We start from the raw sequence: 6,565 nt of genomic DNA on the forward strand, positions 1-6,565 counted from the left end.
ACGTGGGAAGCACTCAGCAGTGACAGTTTTCTTCCTTCCCAAGAGTACATATGAAATGGTAATCATGGTCCTAACAGCTCCAGAGGCTCCAGAGAGCTGTAGGGAGGGGACAAACACTGTGGGAAGACAGGACACAAGTAGGGCAATAGCTGTAGTTGTTGATCCCTCATGTCCTGGTATCCTCCCATGCTAGTATCAGAAAAAGATATGCACTGGACACTGGGTCATTTCGGTATATTAATGAATGAGCATGATTAATCAAGTCTGAAAGCTAAAAATGTAGCTAGATCTTTTATAAAAAGGAGGAGTAACATAATAAATCAGGGTCTCTTTCTCCCTCTCTCTGTGTTTATGTGTATGGAGCATGTATATGTAATATATGTAACTAAGATCAAAACAAATATAACACAAGAAGTTGTGGAACTCCTCTAGAAGTTTGTTACAAAACTTCAATTGTTTTTATCTGAGTTTAGATCGAGTTAAGTAATTTGGTAGTGCCTGGGGAGGAGGACTCATCTTTGATTCTCTCAGATTTTCTTGAATTTCATGGATGATAATTGCACAAGAATCAAACAAATACGCAAAACCACAGTTTTCTAAGCATCTGAATCAATTTACCTTCTATAGTCTAGAAAACATTTTCTTGAATGAATATATTAGCACTGCTACCATAGTTAAAACAGAAAATATTGTGACAATAATTGTGGAAATAATGTTTGAATTATTAGGGATATAAACCAGTCCAGAGAGACAGTGTTTGTATAATTCCTGTCTTCCAGTTAGAGCTTAAGACTTTCAAATTACGTCTCCTTCATCTTCAGAATGAGAACCAAGTACCCTTCCTAGGGCAAAAAGAAGGTTTCCAAGAGTACAGAGTAAAATGAGTAAATCTTAAAAAACAAAGTCCATGTATCTAGGTATAGAATCTAAATTGTATATATTTAACCGGTAGGAAACTGTCTTTTCCATTCAGCAATTATCTCAGTTCCATGATAAAATACATTCTGGATTCTTCTATTAATAATAGTTTTAAGTAGTACTTTTCTACTTTCAATATATTCTAAGAGTGTTACAAAGTTTTGTTCAAAATAAGAAGTGCCCATGTGAACATACTAAACACCAAAAAGCATCAGAAATAACTCAGTGATTAACAAACAAAAGCAAATGGAGGAAAATATGAGTCCCTTAAAAGGTCAAAGAAAAATTTCAAGGAGCTAGAATTCTGTGCATTTGCCCTCTGAGGCTTTCTGAAAACTTCTTTAGGGGCAAAATACCTCTCCAAGTGAAGTCGTTTTGAAAGTGGTTTTCACTCTTCTGATGCATTACTGTCTAAATCATGAAAACATTTCCTTCCTTTGCTCATCAGTAGGTGCTTAAGTATGCAGAAAGGACAAGGCTCCAAGTGGACGGTACTTCCCCAACACCCAGGAACCTGTATTTCTCAATACTGGGCTGTTCGCACATTGAAACAGTAGTTTTAAAACAAGCATAGGTATTTTGTGTAAAAGATACCTTGTGCGGTTTTCTTTAGAATAGGGGGAAAAGACTGCAAAACATATTTCATTATAAACTGGGATCTTAGGTATAGATAAATTTTTTACTTTTCTGATTTTAGAGAAAAATCTTATTCAAGGTTTAATTGAGGCTACCTCTAAGCGAAATTATGGAGATATGGCAGTAGATGAAATCCTTGCCAGACCTTTTTCTGCTTTTATTGCTAAATCTCTCTCATTCACATAATCACTATGATGCGAATAATTTTTTGTTACCATTTGCAGAAGTACTTAAATTGTAAAGGAGTATCCTAGCTCCAAATTGACCTAGAAATTCAATGCAATCCTGATGAAAATTTCCAAAAGGTTTTTTTTTGTCAAAACTGACAAGCTGATTCTGAAAGTTATATGGAAATGCAAATAACCTAGAGTTGAAAAAGCAATTTCTTAAAAGAACAGAGTTGAAATAATTAGCTACCTGATTTGAAGTTTTACTCTAAACCTTCATAATCAGTTTGGTAGCAGTAAAAATGAGACATAGGAAAAGGGACAGAAATTCCAGAATTTGAGTCACACATATATAGTCATTTTATTTTTTTATTTTTCTTTTTTAGATAAAAATTCTAATATTCTTAAATTGATAAATAAAAGTTGTACACCATAAATATATACAACTTTCATTTGTCTTTTCTGTGCTTCTGTCAGTTCAAGTGTTTTTAGACTACGCACATAAGTGAGATCGTGATGTATCTGTCTTTCTATTCCTGACTTATTTCACTTAATGTGATGTCATCCACGTTCATTCATGTTGTCACAGATGACAATATTTCCTTCTTTTTAAAAGACTGGATGCTATTCCATTATGTAGATTACACCACATTGTCTTTATTCATTCATCCAGTGAAAGACACTTATCTTGGCTATCGTAAATAATAACGCAATATATATGGGAGCCTGGTCATTTTATTTTAAGCAAAAGTCCAAAAGAGATTCAACAGGAAAAGCCAAGTCTTTTCAGTAAAATAGAACAACTGGATATCTGTATAGAAAACAAACGAAAAACCCATGGACTCTTACCTCATACTATAAACAAAAGTTAAATAAATCCTACTTTTTTAATGTTTTTACTTTTTTAGAGGCAGGGTCTCACTCTGTTATCCAGGTTGGAGTACAGTGGTGCCATCGTAGCTCACTGCAGCTGTGAACTTTTGGGCTCAAAGGATCCTCTTGCCTCAGCCTCCTGAGTACATGACACGACAGGTGTATGCACCACACCTGGATTTATTTTTTTATTTTTTGGTAGAGACAGGGGTCTTGCTTTGTTGCCCAGGCTGGTTTTGAACTCTGGGCTTTGAGCAATCTTCCTGCCTTGGCCTCCTAAAATGCTGGGATTACAGGCATGAGCCACTATGCCCAGCACTTGCATTCTAGATCTATATGTAAAAACTAAGCTAGAAAACTTTTTTGTCTTAGGGTCAGGGTCTTACTAATATTGTCCAAGTTGGCCTCAAACACTTTGGCTCAAGTGATCCTCTCATCTTAGGCAATCCTCTTACCTCAGCCTCCGGAGTAGCTGGGACTATAGGCACATGCCATAATGCCCAGCTTAAAATTATAAAATGTACAAAATAACATATATGATAAAATCTTCATGAGCCTCAGTTGAGCAAATTTTTTTTCACTTTCACACATACTGACCACTGTCTTGGTGGAATCCTCACTCTGACTAAGGAGGCAAATATGAAATAAGCAACCAATTTACAGCATGATGAGAGGCACAGCAAAGATATATACAAAACACTATATGAACAAAATGGAGAATTTATTAATTTTGCCTGAGTTTAAGACCTGGAAGAGAGGAAGAGGTGGGAAGGACAAAGAACAGATTTACAGAAATGAAGTTTGATCCACATTTTAAATAGAATTTGTAAAGTGACTAAGCGAACATACCAAATACAAAATATAGTATATAAAAAAGTATGTAGAAATAAAAGTATATAGAATATTTTCTGCGTTCAGGGAGAGTGACAGAATTTGAGAATAGATAGGTAAGGGGGCAATAATCTGAATGACCTTGTATACAAAGCATTTCAATTTATCACAAAGACAGTTAAGAACTGGGGAAGAGAAATGGCATAATTAGCTCTAGTAGCAGGAAGACTCATGAAAACACTATATATCATTAAATTTTTAAAAAAGATCAGGCCGGGCGCGGTGGCTCAAGCCTGTAATCCCAGCACTTTGGGAGGCCGAGATGGGCGGATCACGAGGTCAGGAGATCGAGACCATCCTGGCTAACACGGAGAAACCCCGTCTCTACTAAAAACACACACAAAAAAACTAGCCGGGCGAGGTGGCGGGCGCCTGTAGTCCCAGCTACTCGGGAGGCTGAGGCAGGAGAATGGCGTAAATCTGGGAGGCGGAGCTTGCAGTGAGCTGAGATCTGGCCACTGCACTCCAGCCTGGGCGACAGAGCGAGACTCCGTCTCAACAACAACAACAACAACAACAACAACAAAAAAAAGATCAAGGGAATAACAAATACAACATTCAAGAGAGTTCTTACCTCTAGGGAGAAGGAGAGTATAGGCTAGGAGAGGGGCACATAGGTGGACGGTGCAGACCTAGAATTAGATCACTGCTCTTTCCTTGGGTTGGGTGGCATTCATGATAGGATTAAGCTTTAGACTTCAATACATGTTACATATTGTATTGTGTATGGATCAACCATCAGGTTCTTAAAAGACAAGAAGAAGGAAACTTGGATGGAAAGAATCATAAAAGAAAAAAGCTATAGGAAAAGTTTGTATAAGACATGACAAGGGCTAGGGTAGAACAGAAAGTGGTAATAATGGGATGGATAGGCAAAGTTGCTATGTGGAAGAAGCATGGAGAATGAAAAAGGAAAAGGTAGAGATGATTTCTAGGACATTATCTCAGGAAATTATGTGAAAGAGAAAGCTCTTTGGTTATAAAAACATATTTAAGAGAGGAACTTCCCTACGCCTTTTAAAATCATACAATATATGTGACTATTTACTTGAGGTGTTCAGAGAGTTAGCTCAGGGTTCTATAAAACCTCAAATATAAAGGCCTATTTCTTACAAACACAAGTAATAATATGACCACCACAAGGAAACATACATATGCATTTGTTGTAATAACATATTATACTTCTTACAATACCACAGATTTTAAGAAATCCTTTAAAATTCCATGGCAGCTTATCCTTCCATCTGTAAAAGTTGACTATCATTCTGTCTCTCTTACAGTATTACCCATCTATTAAGTGATCTAGCTCCTCTACTCAATTCAACTATCCCATGCACTTTGGTGTCTGGAACTGATAGGCTGAAAATAGACTGTCAAATTTCATGGCATGTGAAGACCTATATTCACATGAAACAGCTGCAATAAGGGCTTTGTTGAGTCATTTCAAGCTTTCACTCCTTACTTGAGTAACCTGTGAGTTGAAAACAAATAGCTCCTCAATCTGACTTGCCTTACTCCTGGCTTAATCAGAAGTGATTGAGGAAAATCAAACTTTTTTTTTTTTTCAGAGAATGAGACAATTTCCAAGAATATTTATTCTGATGAAATTCCCAAAGCAAGTTCACATTTTAATTCTCTTTTGCCTTCATTAGAGGTTTTGATGCCAAATAATAAGAGTCTAGTGTAGATACTGACAGGCTTTGATATTGATTATTTGATTTAATATTGACTTTACAACCTTCCCTAATCTTTTTTTCATGTCTTGGAGTCATATGAATTTAGAAGTGTTGAGAAAGGCACAAATTTAACAAGACTGCCGGAGTTTCATTTTGCAGAAGCATCTTGAGACCAATCTTATAGTTCAATACTGAAGTTTGAAAGTATCCGCTTTATATTATGATCTTCTTAGCAGATAATTTCGACTTGTATACAACCCAAGTTATTGGTTATTTTGTATCAAGTTAGAATAAGCTTTAGTAATTTGACTGTCAAGAAATCCTGACTTTAAAATGAATAGGAAAGTGTGGATAAGTTCTCAATTACAAAATACCTAGTTGGAAATTTTGCCTATATGGAAATCAAACACTATACTTGTAGAAAATACTTTACCTATCACTTCTTTTTTAAAAATTTGATTTAGTTTTTTACTCAGTGGTTCAAATATTTTCTATGTTGTAGTTATTTTTATTTCTATAAGGCAAGGAAATAACAGTCACAACAATCTTGTTTTATTGTTATTGTCACTATTACACACACATGTGCACACACACACACACAAACACACACACACCAAGAGTGCCTAATGTGTTGGCAACTACATGTGTGATTCTTTCTAATCCTACAGTGACTGTTCCTATACTATTTCAGATTTTTATTTAGAGTAATGAGACCCTTTATTAAAAATATACTTTAGGTCAACTATTAGCTTAAAATCATGTGAATGCAGGTCAATCAAGCATATGCCTTATAAGCCTGTTTTGATTTAATCTACCCTTTAGTGAACTTTTACTCAGACTTAGCACACAACTAAAACTATACGAAGATTCTTCAATCTGTTAGTTCTTCTTCTTTTTTTTTTTTTTTTTTTTTTTTTTTTCTGAGACGGAATCTTGCTCTGTCACCCAGGCTGGAGTGCAGTGGCGTGAGCTCCGCTCACTGCAAGCTCCGCCTCCCAGGTTTACACCATTCTCCTGCCTCAGCCTCTGGAGTAGCTGGGACTACAGGCCCCCGCCACCATGCCCGGCTAATGTTTTGTATTTTTAGTAGAGACGGGTTTTCACGTGTTAGCCAGAATGGTCTTGATCTCCTGACCTCGTGATCCGCCGGCCTCAGCCTCCCAAAGTGCTGGGATTACAGGCATGAGCCACCACGTCCGGCAATCTCTTAGTTCTTAAAGAACTTAAACCTGATTGAGAAAACTACAGAAAATATGCATGCCAAATAAAGGACATGGATATACTTAAGATAATGGAGAACAAATGGTTTGCCTGAGAGAATGTGAGCAAAGAAATAATCATTACAGAGTGATGCAGAAAAACTAAGTTTTTATTTATTTTTAATATTTATTTATTTATTTATTT

Source organism: Rhinopithecus bieti, unplaced genomic scaffold (genome assembly GCF_001698545.2).
Source record: "Rhinopithecus bieti isolate Rb0 unplaced genomic scaffold, ASM169854v2 scaffold_1070, whole genome shotgun sequence".
In the NCBI taxonomy this organism is placed as follows: domain Eukaryota; kingdom Metazoa; phylum Chordata; class Mammalia; order Primates; family Cercopithecidae; genus Rhinopithecus; species Rhinopithecus bieti.